Genomic DNA, 14,974 nt, shown 5'->3' with positions numbered 1-14,974 from the left:
ATTGGTGCTCTTCCGCACAATTTTAAAAATATTTTGAAGGTATCCAAAAACTAATCTCTGTTTTTACCCAGGAAATCTCTGACCATACTATGATGTTTCCAAACAACTCTGTGGTTAACAGTGGTTCTTTGTGGAATGTTTGTGTACAACACTTAATGAAAGGCATAAAATGGAATCAATGAGCCACAACAAAAGACGGTAGCACTGACCCCATTAACTTGAATCATCTTGACATCCAGTTGATCTTCTGTAATAACCATAGTAATCTTCGACTTCAAATATCCTTGTGCATTGCATCATTGTGACTGAGATTTATACTTTGAATACTTTATTACTCTGTAATAACCAAAGTAATCTTCCACTTCAAATATCCTCTAACAACTATTTTACATTCAAAGTATAAATCTCAGTCACAATGATGCAGAATATCTCAAACAGTTCTCTAGGATGGCCGAGTGGTTAAGGCGTTGGATTTAAGATCCAATGGATATGTATCCGCGTGGGTTCGAACCCCACTCCTGGTATGAGTTTTAACCTTGGCATTCTCCAAAGTGTTCCAAAGAAGAATGTTCTCTGAGTAACTTGCATCATCTTGGCATCCAGTTGATCTTCTGTAATAACCATAGTAATCTTCCACTTCAAATATCCTCTTACAACTATTTTACATTCAAAGTATAAATCTCAGTCACAATGATGCAAAATAACTCAAACAGTCCACCAGGATGGCCGAGTGGTTAAGGCGTTGGACTTAAGATCCAATGGATATGTATCCGCGTGGGCTCGAACCCCACTCCTGGTATGAGTTTTAAATGTGGTGTTTACTAGTGTTGCTCGCGAATATTCGCAATTCGAATATTATTCGCGAATATCGCATATTCGCGAATTCGCGAATTTCGCGAATATAGCGCTATATATTCGTAATTACGAATATTCGTTTTTTTTTTTTTTTTTTCTTCACAGTACACATCACAGTGATCATCCCTCTCTGCTTCCAGCTTGTGTGGTGTAAAGAAGGCTGTAATACTACTGTGTGAGACTGACGTGCGAAAATTCGCATATACAAAAATGCGCATATGCGAAATTAGCATATGCTAATTTTCGCATATGCGAATTTACGCGCGTGTTAATTTTGTATATGCCAATATTCACATATGGTAATTTTCGCATGCGCGAAATATTCGCATACGCGAAAATAAACGAGAATATGACGAATATGCGAATATATGACGAATATTCGTCCATATATTCGCGAATATTCGCGAATTCGAATATGGCCTATGCCGCTCAACACTAGTGTTTACCATAGAGGAGCAGGCTCTGAGTAAACATGTAAGATCTTAGTAAACATTCCATCTCTTAGAATAACCCTAATTCTACTCCTTTCATATATGTTCTTATGACAAGCATTTAAATACTGTACAAACCATAGATGCTGAAGTCTGTGCGCAGAATTTATCCAGAGCACTGAGACTTTTGATAAATTAAGCGCACATTAGACCGGCCTAACCCAATGTAGGTTGGTCTATATTGATGTGGGAAATAGACAACTTTGCTAAATCTCCCACAAAGTCTCTCCATAGCATAAACTAGTGGTCTTTTCTTAAAGATGCTGTTTTCCGGAGAGGTTTGGCTGGATTAGAAAAATATGAGCAAAGTATTGAAAGTGACGGGCCAATTTATTATTATTGGTGCTCTTCCGCACCCTTTTAAAAATATTTTGAAGGCATCCAAGGTATCTATGTGGGAAATAGACAACTTTGATAAATCTCCCACAAAGTCTCTCCATAGCATAACCTAGTGGTCTTTTTTTTAAAGATGCTGTTTTGCGGAGAGGTTTGGCTTGATTAGAAAATATGAGCAAAGTTTTGAAAGGGATGGGCCAATTAATTACTATTCGTGCTCTTCTGCCCCCTTTTAAAAATATTTTGAAGATATCCAATGTATCTATGTGGGAAATAGACAACTTTGATAAATCTCCCACAAAGTCTTTCAATAGCATAATCTAGTGGTCTTTTTTAAAGATGCTGTTTTCCGGAGAGGTTTGGCTGGATTAGAAAAATACGAGCAAAGTATTGAAAGGGATGGGCCAATTTATTACTATTGTTGCTCTTCCGCACCCTTTTAAAAATATTTTGAAGGTATCCAAAAACTAATCTCTGTTTTTACCCAGGAAATCTCTGACCATACTATGATGTTTCCAAACAACTCTGTGGTTAATAGTGGTTCTTTGTGGAATGTTTGTGTACAACACTTAACCCTTTAAGGACATAGGGCGTATCCATACGCCCCCGTTTCCAAGTCCTTAAGGACCGAGGGCGTATGGATACGCCCTGAGCATTTCCGGACCCCGCCGCTAGCTGGAGGGGAGCCGGGGCCGGATGCCTGCTGAAATCGTTCAGCAGGCATCCCGGCATATCGCCCAGGGGGGTCATTATGTCCCCCCATGTCGGCGATTGCCGCAGATCGCTGGACAATTCAGTCCAGCGATCTGCGGCGGATTCCGGGTCAATTGGGTCTCCAGTGACCCGATGACACGGAATTACTGGCTGATCGAGGCTGTCAGAGACGGCCCCGAACAGCCAGAGCCAGCAGGGGTGAGGTGGCACTGGTGCCACCTCACGATCGCCCTGATTCGTTGCCCGGATTCCCAGCCGACCAATCAGGGCGCCTGCTGCGGGTGTCACTCCCGCAACCCGCTCCGCCCCTCTTCCGGAGGACGTGAGCGGGTGCGGGAAGACGACCCCAGGTGTTGGTGACCCCGATCCCCGGCGTCCCTGTTGGGATCGGGGCCCAAGGAGCGACGGTGGCGGCGAGGGACTGACATGTGCGGCGGCATCGTGGAGCAGCAGCAGGATGTGAGTGACAGCCTCCTGCTGTTGCTTAGCAACAGCTCCCAGCATGCAAAAAGGGCATGCTGGGAGCTGTAGTTATGCAACAGCAGGAGGCAGACCCCCACAACTCCCAGCATGCCCTTATGGGCATGCTGGGACTTGTAGTTTTGCAACAGCTGGAGGCACATTCTTTCTATGGAAAAGTGTACCTTCAGCTGTTGCATAACTACAACTCCCAGCTTGCACAATCAGCTAAAGTGCATGCTGGGAGTTGCAGTGGTGCATCTGGTGGTGGCATAACTACAACTCCCAGCATGCCCGTTGGCTGTCGGTGACTGCTGAGAGTTGTAGTTTTGCAACAGCTGAAGGCACACTGAGTTAAGTTGCAAACCAGTGTGTCTCCAGCTGTTGCATAACTACAATCCCCAGCATTCCCAGCCAATGTAGTATGCCTCCGGCTGTTGCATAACTACAAGACCCAGCATGCCCTTCCGCTGTCTGTACATGCTGGGGGTTGTAGCTTTTGCAACAGCAGAAGGCACACTGGTTGCAAAACACTGAGTTTGTTACCTAACTCAGTGTTTCACAACCTGTGTGTCTCCAGCTGTTGCAAAACTACAACTCCCAGCATGCACTGATAGACCGTACATGCTGGGAGTTGTAGTTTTGCAACAGCTGGAGGTATTTCCCCCCCCCCCCCCATGTGAACGTACAGGGTACACTCACATGGGCGGAGGATTACAGTAAGTATCCGGCTGCAAGTTTGAGTTGCGGCAAATTTTCTACCGCTGCTCAAACTGCCAGCGAGAAACTACTGTGAACCCCCGCCCGTGCGACTGTACCCTAAAAACACTACACTACACTAACACAAAATAAAATAAAAAGTAAAAAACACTACATATACACATACCCCTACACAGCCCCCCCTCCCCTCCCCAATAAAAATGAAAAATGTCTGGTACGCCACTGTTTCCAAAACGGAGCCTCCAGCGGTTGCAAAACTACAACTCCCAGCATCCACCGATAGACCGTACATGCTGGGAGTTGTAGTTTTGCAACAGCTGGATGTTTCCCCACCCCAATGTGAACGTACAGGGTACACTCACATGGGCGGAGGATTACAGTTAATATCCGGTTGCAAGTTTGAGCTGCGGCAAATTTTCTGCTGCAGCTCAAGCTGCCAGCGAGAAACTACTGTGAACCCCCCGCCTGTGCGACTGTCCCCTTAAAACACTACACTAACACAAAATAAAAAGTAAAAAACACTACATATACACATACCCCTACACAGCCCCCCTCCCCAATAAAAATAAAAAACGTCTGGTACGCCACTGTTTCCAGAACGGAGCCTCCAGCTGTTGCAAAACAACTACTCCCAGTATTGCCAGATAGCCACTGACTGTCTAGGAATGCTGGGAGTTTTACAACAGCTGGAGGCCCCCTGTTTGGGAATCACTGGCGTAGAATACCCCTATGTCCACCCCTATGCAAGTCCCTAATTTAGGCCTCAAATGCGCATGGCGCTCTCACTTTGGAGCCCTTTCGTATTTCAAGGCAACAGTTTAGGGTCACATATGGGGTATCGCCGTACTCGGGAGAAATTGGGCTTCAAATTTTGGGGGGGGGGATTTTCTGCTAATACCCTTTTTAAAAATGTAAAATTTTTGGGAAAACAAGCATTTTAGGTAAAAAAAAAAATTTTTTTTTACATATACAAAAGTCATGAATCACCTGTGGGGTATAAAGGTTCACTTAACCCCTTGTTACGTTCCCCGAGGGGTCTAGTTTCCAAAATGGTATGCCATGTGTTGTTTTTTTTTGCTGTCCTGGCACCATAGGGGCTTCCTAAATGTGGCATGCCCCCAGAGCAAAATTTTCTTTGAAAAAGCCAAATGTGACTCCTTCTCTTCTGAGACCTGTAGTGCGCCAGCAGAGCACTTTTCACCCCCCATATGGGGTGTTTTCTGAATCGGGAGAAATTGGGCTTATAATTTTGGGGGGTGTTTTCTGCTATTACCCTTTTTAAAAAGGTAAAAATTTTGGGAAACCAAGCATTTTAGGTAAAAAAATAAAATAAAATTTCACATATGCAAAAGTCGTGAAACACCTGTAGGGTATTAAGGTTCACATTACCCCTTGTTACGTTCCCCGAGGGGTCTAGTTTCCAAAATGGTATGCCATGTGTTTTTTTTTTTGCTGTTCTGGAACCATACGGGCTTTCTAACTGCGGCATGCCCCCAGAGCAAAATTTGCTTTCAAAAAGTCAAATGTGACTCCTTCTCTTCTGAGACCTGTAGTGCGCCAGCAGAGCAATTTTCACCCCCATATGGGGTGTTTTCTGAATCGGGAGAAATTGGGTTTCAAATTTTGGAGGGTATTTTCTGCTATTACCCTTTTTAAAAATGTAAAATTTTTGGCAAACCAAGCATTTTAGGTAAAAAATAATTATTTTTTTTACATATGCAAAAGTCGTGAAACACCTGTAGGGTATTAAGGTTCACTTTACCCCTTGTTACGTTCCCTGAGGGGTCTAGTTTCCAAAATGGTATGCCATGTTTTTTTTTTTTTGCTGTCCTGGCACCATAGGGGCTTCCTAAAGGTGACATGCCCCCCAAAAACCATTTGTCGCTCCTTCCCTTCTGAGCCCTCTACTGCGCCCATTGAACAATTAACATAGACATATGAGGTATGTGGTTACTCGAGAGAAATTGGGTTTCAAATACAAGTAAAAATTTTCTCCTTTTTACCCCTTGTAAAAATTCAAAAATTGGGTCTACAAGAACATGCGAATGTAAAAAATGAAGATTTTGAATTTTCTCCTTCACTTTGCTGCTATTCCTGTGAAACACCTAAAGGGTTAATACACTTACTGAATGTCATTTTGAATACTTTGGGGGGTGTAGTTTTTATAATGGGGTCTTTTATGGGGTATTTCTAATATGAAGACCCTTCAAATCCACTTCAAACCTGAACTGGTCCATGAAAAATAGCGAGTTTGAAAATTTTGTGAAAAATTTAAAAATTGCTGCTGAACTTTGAAGCCCTCTGGTTTCTTCCAAAAGTAAAAACTCAAAATTTTATGAAGCAAACATAAAGTAGACATATTGTATATGTGAACCCAAAAATAAATTATTTTGAATATCCATTTTCCTTACAAGCAGAGAGCTTCAAAGTCTGAAAAATGCAAAATTTTCATTTTTTTCATCAAATTTGGGGATTTTTCACCAAGAAAGGATGCAAGATACCACAAAATTTTACCACTAAGTTAAAGTAGAATATGTCACGAAAAAACTATCTCGGAATCAGAATGATAACTTAAAGCATTCCAGAGTTATTAATGTTTAAAGTGACAGTGGTCAGAATTGCAAAAAATGCTCTGGTCCTTAAGGTGAAAAAGGGCTCGGTCCTTAAGGGGTTAATGAAAGGAATAAAATGGAATCAATGAGCCACAACAAAACACAGTAGCACTGACCTCATTAACTTGAATCACCTTGGCATCCAGGTGATCTTCTGCAATAACCATAGTAATCTTGGACTTCAAATATCCTCTTACAACTATTTTACATTCAAACTATGAATCTCAGTCACAATGATGCAGAATGACTCAAACAGTTCACCAGGATGGCCGAGTTGTTAAGGCGTTGGACTTAAGATCCAATGGATATGTATCCGCGTGGGTTCGAACCCCACTCCTGGTATGAGCTTTAACCTTGGCATTCTCCAAAGTGTTCCAAAGAAGAATGTTCTCTGAGTTAGGGTGGGTTCACACTACGTTTTGTCCCATACGGCAGGAGGGAGCTAAAACCTCGCGCTCCCGTATGTAACCGTATGCGCTCCCGTATGCCATTCACTTCAATGAGCCGACCGGAGTGAAACGTTCGGTCCGGTCGGCTCATTTTTGCGCCGTATGCGCTTTTACAACCGGACCTAAAACCGTGGTTGACCACGGTTTTAGGTCCGGTTGTAAAAGCGCATACGGCGCAAAAATGAGCCGACCGGACCGAACGTTTCACTCCGGTCGGCTCATTGAAGTGAATGGCATACGGGAGCGCATACGGTAACATACGGGAGCGCGAGGTTTTAGCTCCCTCCTGCCGTATGCGCTCCCGTATGGGACAAAACGTAGTGTGAACCCAGCCTAACTTGCATCATCTTGGCATCCAGTTGATCTTCTGTAATAACCATAGTAATCTTCCACTTCAAATATACTCTTACAACTATTTTACATTCAAAGTATAAATCTCAGTCACAATGATGCAAAATAACTCAAACAGTTTACCAGGATGGCCGAGTGGTTCAGGCGTTGGACTTAAGATCCAATTGATATGTATCCGCGTGGGTTCGAACCCCACTCCTGGTATGAGTTTTAACCTTGGCATTCTCCAAAGTGTTCCAAAGAAGAATGTTCTCTGAGTAACTTGAATCATCTTGGCATCCAGTTGATCTTCTGTAATAACCAAAGTAATCTTCCACTTCAAATATACTCTTACAACTATTTTACATTCAAAGTATAAATCTCAGTCACAATGATGCAAAATAACACAAACAGTTCACCAGGATGGCCGAGTGGTTAAGGCGTTGGACTTAAGATCCAATGGATATGTATCTGCGTGATTTCGAACCCCACTCCTGGTATGAGTTTTAAATGTGGTGTTTACCATAGAGGAGCAGGCTCTGAGCAAACATGTAAGATCTTAGTAAACATTCCATCTCTTAGAATAACCCTAATTCTACTCCTTTCATATATGTTCTCATGACAAGCGTTTAAATACTGTACAAACCATAGATGCTGAAGTCTGTGCGCAGAATTTATCCAGAGCACTGAGACTTTGGATAAATTAAGTGCACATTAGACCGGCCTAACCCTCTGTAGATTGGTCTATATTGATGTGGGAAATAGACAGCTTTGATAAATCTCCCACAAAGTCTCTCCATAGCATAACCTAGTGGTCTTTTTTAAAGATGCTGTTTTCCGGAGAGGTTTGGCTGGATTAGAAAAATATGAGCAAATTATTGAAAGTGATGGGCCAATTTATTACTATTGGTGCTCTTCCGCACCCTTTTAAAAATATTTTGAAGGCATCCAAGGTATCTATGTGGGAAATAGACAACTTTGATAAATCTCCCACAAAGTCTTTCAATAGCATAACCTAGTGGTCTTTTTTTTAAAGATGCTGTTTTGCGGAGAGGTTTGGCTGGATTAGAAAAATATGAGCAAAGTTTTGAAAGGGATGGGCCAATTAATTACTATTGGTGCTCTTCTGCCCCCTTTTAAAAATATTTTGAAGATATCCAAGGTATCTATGTGGGAAATAGACAACTTTGATAAATCTCCCACAAAGTCTCTCAATAGCATAACCTAGTGGTCTTTTTTAAAGATGCTGTTTTCCGGAGAGGTTTGGCTGGATTAGAAAAATATGAGCAAAGTATTGAAAGTGATGGGCCAATTAATTACTATTGGTGCTCTTCCGCACCCTTTTAAAAATATTTTGACGGCATCCAAAAACTAATCTCTGTTTTTACCCAGGAAATCTCTGACCATACTATGATGTTTCCAAACAACTCTGTGGTTAACAGTGGTTCTTTGTGGAATGTTTGTGTACAACACTTAATGAAAGGAATAAAATGGAATCAATGAGCCACAACAAAAGACAGTAGCACTGACCCCATTAACTTGAATCATCTTGGCATCCAGTTGATCTTCTGTAATAACCATAGTAATCTTCGACTTCAAATATCCTCTTACAACTATTTTACATTCCAAGTATAAATCTCAGTCACAATGATGCAAAATAACTCAAACAGTCCACCAGGATGGCCGAGTGGTTAAGGCGTTGGACTTAAGATCCAATGGATATGTATCCGCATGGGTTCGAACCCCACTCCTGGTATGAGTATTAAACTTGGCATTCTCCAGAGTGTTCCAAAGAAGGATGTTCTCTGAGTAACTTGCATCATCTTGGCATCCAGTTGATCTTCTGTAATAACCATAGTAATCTTCCACTTCAAATATCCTCTTACAACTATTTTACATTCAAAGTATAAATCTCAGTCACAATGATGCAAAATAACTCAAACTGTCCACCAGGATGGCCGAGTGGTTAAGGCATTGGATTTAAAATCCAATGGATATGTATCTGCGTGGGGTCGAACGCCACTCCTGGTATGAGTTTTAACCCCTTAAGGACCAGGCCATTTTACACCTTAGGACCGGAGCGTTTTTTGAACATCTGACCACTGTCACTTTAAACATTAATAACTTTGGAATGCTTTTACCTATCATTCTGATTCCGAGATTTTTTTTTCGTGACATATTCTACTTTATGTTATTGGTAAAATTTTGTCGATACTTGCATTGTTTCTTAGGGAAAAATTTCAAAATTTGCTGAAAAAATTGAAAATTTAGCTTTTTTCTAACTTTGAAGCTCTCTGCTTGTAAAGAAAATGGATATTCCAAATAAAAAAAAAATTATTCACAAATACAATATGTCTACTTTATGTTTGCATCATAAAATTGACGTGATTTTACTTTTGGAAGACACCAGAGGGCTTCAAAGTTCAGCAGCAATTTTCCAATTTTTCACAAAATTTTCAAACTCACTATTTTTCAGGGACCAGTTCAGGTGTGAAGTGGATTTGAAGGGTCTTCATATTAGAAATACCCCACAAATGACCCCATTATAAAAACTGCACCCCCAAAGTATTCAAAATGACATTCAGTCAGCATTTTAACCCTTTAGGTGTTTCACAGGAATAGCAGCAAAGTGAAGGAGAAAATTCACCATCTTCATTTTTTACACTCGCATGTTCTTGTAGACCCAATTTTTGAATTTTTACAAGGGGTAAAAAGAGAAAATTTATACTTATATTTGTAGCCCATTTTCTCTCGAGTAAGGACATACCTCATATGTCCATGAAAAGTATTCGGCGGGCGCAGTAGAGGGCTCAGAAGCGAAGGAGCGACAAGGGAATTTTGGAGAGTACGTTTTTCTGAAATGGTTTTTGGGGGGCATGTTGCATTTAGGAAGCCCCTATGGTACCAGAACAGCAAAAAATCCCCACATGGCATACCATTTTGGAAACTAGACCCCTTGGGGAACGTAACAAGGGGTAAAGTGAACCTTAATACCCCACAGGTGTTTCACGACTTTTGCATATGTAAAAATTTTTTTTTTTTTTTTTCACTAAAATGTGTGTTTCCCCCCAAATTTCACATTTTTGCAAGGGTTAATAGCAGAAAATACCCCCCAAAATTTGTAACCCCATCTCTTCTGAGTATGAAGGTACCCCATAAGTGGACCTGAAGTGCACTACGGGCGAACTACAATGCTCAGAAGAGAAGGAGTCATATTTGGCTTTTGGAGAGCAAATTTTGCTCGGGGGGCATGTCGCATTTAGGAAGCCCCTATGGTGCCAGGACAGCAAAATAACCCCAACATGGCATACCATTTTGGAAACTAGACCCCTTGAGGAACGTAACAAGTGGTACAGTGAGCATTTACCCCCCACTGGTGTCTGTCAGAACTTTGTAACAGTGGGCTGTACAAAATTTTTAATTTGCACAGCCCACTGTTCCAAAGATCTGTCAGACACCAGTGGGGGGTAAATTCTCACTGCACCCCTCATTACATTCAGTGAGGGGTGTAGTTTCCGAAATGGGGTCACATGTGGGTTTTTTTTTTTTGCGTTTGTCAAAACCGCTGTAACAATCAGCCACCCCTGTGCAAATCACCTCAAATGTACATGGTGCACTCTCCCTTCTGTGCCCTGTTGTGCACACCCAGAGAACTTTGCGCCCACTTATGGGGTATCTCCGTAGTCGGGAAAAATTGCATTACAAATTTTGGGGGGCGTTTTTCCCTTTTACCTCTTGTCAAAATGAACAGTATAGGGCAACACCAGCGTGTTAGTGTAAAAAATTTATTTTTTTACACTAACATGCTGTTGTAGACCCCAACTTCACCTTTTCATAAGGGGTTAAAGGAGAAAAAGCCCCCCAAAATTTGTAACACAATTTCTCCCGAGTACGGCGATACCCCATATGTGACCCTATTATGTTGCCTTGAAATACGACAGGGCTCCAAAGTAAGAGCGCCATGCGCATTTGAGGCCTGAATTAGGGATTTGCATAGGGGTGGACATAGGGGTATTCTACGCCAGTGATTCCCAAACAGGGTGCCTACAGCTGTTGCAAAACTCCCAGCATGCTTGGACAGTCAACGGCTGTCCAGCAATACTGGGAGTTGTTGTTTTGCATCAGCTGGAGGCTCCATTTTGGAAACAGTGGCGTACCGGACGTTTTTCATTTTTATTGGGAGGGGAGGGGGCTGTGTAGGGGTATGTGTATATGTAGGGTTTTTTACTTTTTATTTTATTTTGTGGTAGTGTAGTGTTTTTAGGGTACAGTCACACGGGCGGGGGATTACAGCGAGTTCCCGTGGCGAGTTTGAGCTGCCGCGCAAAATTTGCTGCATTGCAAACTTGCAGCCTGATACTCACTGTAAGCCCCCTGCCCATGTGAATGTACCCTGTACATTCACAGGGGGGGGGACCTCCAGCTGTTACAAAACTACAACTCCCAGCATGCACAGTTTATCAGTGCATGCTGGTAGTTATAGTTTTGCAACAGCTGGAGGCACACGGTTGGGAAACACTGAGTTAGGAAACAGACAATGTTTCCCAACCAGTGTGCCTCCAGTTGTTGCAAAACCACAACTCCCAGCATTCTCAGGCATGCTGGGAGTAGTAGTTCGGCAACATCTTTAGAGCCAGATGTTGCCGAACTACAACTCCCAGCATGCTGGGAGTTGTAGTTTTGCAACATCTGGAGGACTACAGTTTGCAGACCACTAATACAGTGGTTCCCAATCTGTGCCCTTCCAGATGTTGCAAAACTACAACTCCCAGTATGCCAAAACTGTCCAGGCATGCTGGGAGTTGTAGTTCTGCAACATCTGAAGGGCCAGATGTTACAGAACTACAACTCCCAGCATGCCTGGACAGTAGTTTTGCAACATCTGGAAGGGCACAGTGGTCTCCAAACTGTGGACCTCCAGATGTTGCAAAACTGCAACTCCCAGCATGCCCAGACGCCAAGGGCTGTCTGGGCATGCTGGGAGTTGTAGTTTACAGGGTCCCATTATAGCAATGCATGTCATTTTACGGCGACGTGCATTGCTGTAAAGGGCCCGACCGCGGCTTAAGATCTACTCACCTGTCGCCGCCGCCGCCGTCTTCATCGCCGGGATCCGGGTCTTCAGGGACGAGGTAAGTACCGGGGCCGGTCCCCAGCACTCCCCCGTCCCCCGCCGCGTCCTCCGGTCTTCCTCCCATCCTCTCCGGACTTCAAGGGGCCGGGCAGGACGGGAGGAAGTAACCGCCCCCCCTCCTGCGATTGGTCGGTTAACTAACCGACGGATCGCAGGGGATCGGAGGAGGTGGCAGGCTTGCCACCTCGCTCCTATGCTTTAGCTCCTATGCTTTAGCATGGTCCTGGCTGTCTGTGACAGCTGGGATCATGCGAAATTACCCTTGAGATTTCCCTTGAGATTTGCGGCCCCCCTCTGCGTTTGCCCTGGATGCCTGCTGAAGGATTTCAGCAGGCATTCAGTTCCGATCTCTGCCAGGCGAGCGGCAGAGACCGGAAATACAACAGGACGTTCTCTAATGTCCTTGGGCATTAAAGCCCAGGTAGTGGGGACGTTAGAGAACGTCCTATGTCCTTAACAGGTTAAATGTAGTGTTTACCAAAGAGGAGCAGGCTCTGAGTAAACATTCCATTTCCTAGAATAACCCTAATTCTACTCCTTTCATATATGTTCTCATGACAAGCGTTTAAATACAGTCCAAACCATAGATGCCGAAGTCTGTGCGCAGAATTTATCCAGAGCACTGAGACTTTTGATAAATTAAGCTCACATTAGACCGGCCTAACCCTCTGTAGGTTGGTCTATATTGATGTGGGAAATAGACAACTTTGATAAATCTCCCACAAAGTCTTTCAATTGCATAATCTAGTGGTCTTTTTTAAAGATGCTGTTTTCCGGAGAGGTTTGGCTGGATTAGAAAAATATGAGCAAAGTATTGAAAGTGATGGGCCAATTAATTACTATTGGTGCTCTTCCGCACTCTTTTAAAAATATTTTGAAGGTATCCAAAAACTAATCTCTGTTTTTACCCAGGAAATCTCTGACCATACTATGATGTTTCCAAACAACTCTGTGGTTAACCTTTTAAGGACGCCAGGCATACGCCCTGCATCCCGAGTCCTTAACCCCTTAAGGACCAGGCACGTATGAGTACGTCCTGGCGAATTTCACATCCCGCCACGCGCTGGGCAGGTTGCGAAACCGGACGCCTGCTGAAATCGTTCAGCAGGCGTCCGAGGCAAACGCAGAGGGGGGTCCTGAGACCCCCCCATGTCGGCGATCGCAGAAAATCGCATGTTAATTCAGACATGCGATTTTCTGTTATTCAGGGCTGATCGGGTCTCTGGTGACCCGATCAACTGGAAAATAGTGATGATCTGACCTGTCAGTGACAGCCCAGATCATCTTGCAGGGTAGGAGTGAGGTCGCAGTGATGCGATCTCCTCCTATCCCCTGCCATTGATCAGAACTGATTCTGACCAATGGCAGAGCAGGGCAGTGGGTTGCCATGGCAACCCCCCGTTCTGCCAACCCCTCCCTGGATGTCGTGGGAAACATAGGGGGAAGATGGAGGTCGGTACCTGGAGAAGATGCCTGGGAACAGCTGATCGTCGCTCGAGACTGCTGGATCCTGGATCAGGTAGGGAACCAACGTTGGGGTGGGGGAATGAAAGTGAAAGTAAAGGGATCTTTACTGTGGTAACCACTAGGAAGGCCAAACTGCAACTCCCAACATGCTGGGAGTTGTGGTTTTGCAATATCTGGAGGGTCACAGTTTGGGGACCACTGTTACAGTGGTGCCCAAACTGTAGCCCTCCAGATGTTTCCAAACTACATCTCTCGGCATGCCTAGACTGCCCAGGCATGCTGGGAGTTGTAGTTCTGTAACATCTGTCCCTTCAGATTTTGCAATTTTCATGACATTTTTGAAAATTGCTGCTCTACTTTGAAGCCCTCTAATTTTTTCAAAAAGTAAAAATATGTCCATTTTATGATGCCAACATAAAGTGGACATATCGTATTTGTGAATAAAAATAAAATGTATTTGGAATATCCATCTAAAGTTAGAAAAATGCAAAATTTTCAACATTTTCATGAAATTGTGAGATTTTTCAGCAAAAAAAGGATGCAAGCAACGCCGAAAATTTACCACCAAAATAAAGTAGAATATGTCACGAAAAAACGATCTCAGAAACAGAATATTCTTTAAAAGCGGTTTAGAGATATTAATTCTTAAAGTGACAGTGGTCAGATGTGCAAAAAACTTTCTGGTCCTACAGTGAAAATTGGCCTGGTCCTTAAGGGGGTTAAGGACGTGGGGCGTATGCATACGCCTGTGGGAATTCCGGTCACCGCCGATAGCCAGTTGGGGACCGGACCGGAATGCCTGCTGAAATCATTTAGCAGGCATCCTGACACATCGCCGAGGGGGGTCCTGAGAACCCCCCATGTCAGCGATCGCAGAAAATCGCATGTCAATTCAGACATGCGATTTTCTGCTATTCCGGGCTGATCGGGTCTCTGGTGACCCGATCACCTGGAAAATAAGGATGATCGGAGCTGTCAGGGACAGCCCTGATCATCCTGAGGGATAGGGCGAGGTCACAGTGCTGTGATCTCCTCCTATCCCCTGCCATTGGTCAGAACTGATTCTGACCAATGGCAGGGCAGGACAGTGGGTTGCCATGGTAACCCCCCATTCTGCCCACCCCTGGATGTCGAGGGGATCGTGGGAAGAAGATGGAGGCCGGTACCTGCAGGAAAAGATGCCTGGGGATCCCCGATCGTCGCTGGAGACTGCTGGATCCTGGCTCAGGTAGGGAAACTACGGTGGGGGGGAATGAAAGTGAAAGTAAAGTGATCTTTACTGTGGCAACTACTAGGAAGGCCAAACTGCAACTCCCAGCATGCCCAGACAGCCAAAGGCTGTCTGGGCATGCTGGGAGTTGTAGTTCTGCACCTGGAGGGTCCAAAGGGTCACAGTTTGGAGACCAC

At 43.9% G+C, this 14,974-nt stretch overlaps 7 non-coding genes across 7 annotated transcripts; all 7 read left to right on the top strand.

Moving 5' to 3' along the window:
* Positions 1-441: 441 nt before the first annotated feature.
* TRNAL-UAA (transfer RNA leucine (anticodon UAA)) lies at positions 442-524 on the top strand. The gene has a single exon. It is a non-coding gene; the product is annotated as a tRNA-Leu (tRNA).
* A 192-nt stretch (positions 525-716) lies between these two features.
* TRNAL-UAA (transfer RNA leucine (anticodon UAA)) lies at positions 717-799 on the top strand. Its single transcript has one exon. It is a non-coding gene; the product is annotated as a tRNA-Leu (tRNA).
* Positions 800-6,446: 5,647 nt separating this feature from the next.
* TRNAL-UAA (transfer RNA leucine (anticodon UAA)) lies at positions 6,447-6,529 on the top strand. The gene has a single exon. It is a non-coding gene; the product is annotated as a tRNA-Leu (tRNA).
* Positions 6,530-7,108: 579 nt separating this feature from the next.
* On the top strand, positions 7,109-7,191 carry TRNAL-UAA (transfer RNA leucine (anticodon UAA)). The gene has a single exon. It is a non-coding gene; the product is annotated as a tRNA-Leu (tRNA).
* A 192-nt stretch (positions 7,192-7,383) lies between these two features.
* On the top strand, positions 7,384-7,466 carry TRNAL-UAA (transfer RNA leucine (anticodon UAA)). The gene has a single exon. It is a non-coding gene; the product is annotated as a tRNA-Leu (tRNA).
* Positions 7,467-8,639: 1,173 nt separating this feature from the next.
* TRNAL-UAA (transfer RNA leucine (anticodon UAA)) lies at positions 8,640-8,722 on the top strand. The gene has a single exon. It is a non-coding gene; the product is annotated as a tRNA-Leu (tRNA).
* Positions 8,723-8,914: 192 nt separating this feature from the next.
* TRNAL-UAA (transfer RNA leucine (anticodon UAA)) lies at positions 8,915-8,997 on the top strand. Its single transcript has one exon. It is a non-coding gene; the product is annotated as a tRNA-Leu (tRNA).
* The last annotated feature ends 5,977 nt before the right edge of the window (positions 8,998-14,974 follow it).

This window comes from Hyla sarda, chromosome 3, assembly GCF_029499605.1.
Source record: "Hyla sarda isolate aHylSar1 chromosome 3, aHylSar1.hap1, whole genome shotgun sequence".
NCBI lineage: Eukaryota > Metazoa > Chordata > Amphibia > Anura > Hylidae > Hyla > Hyla sarda.
This window is presented reverse-complemented; position numbering and strand designations above follow the sequence as displayed.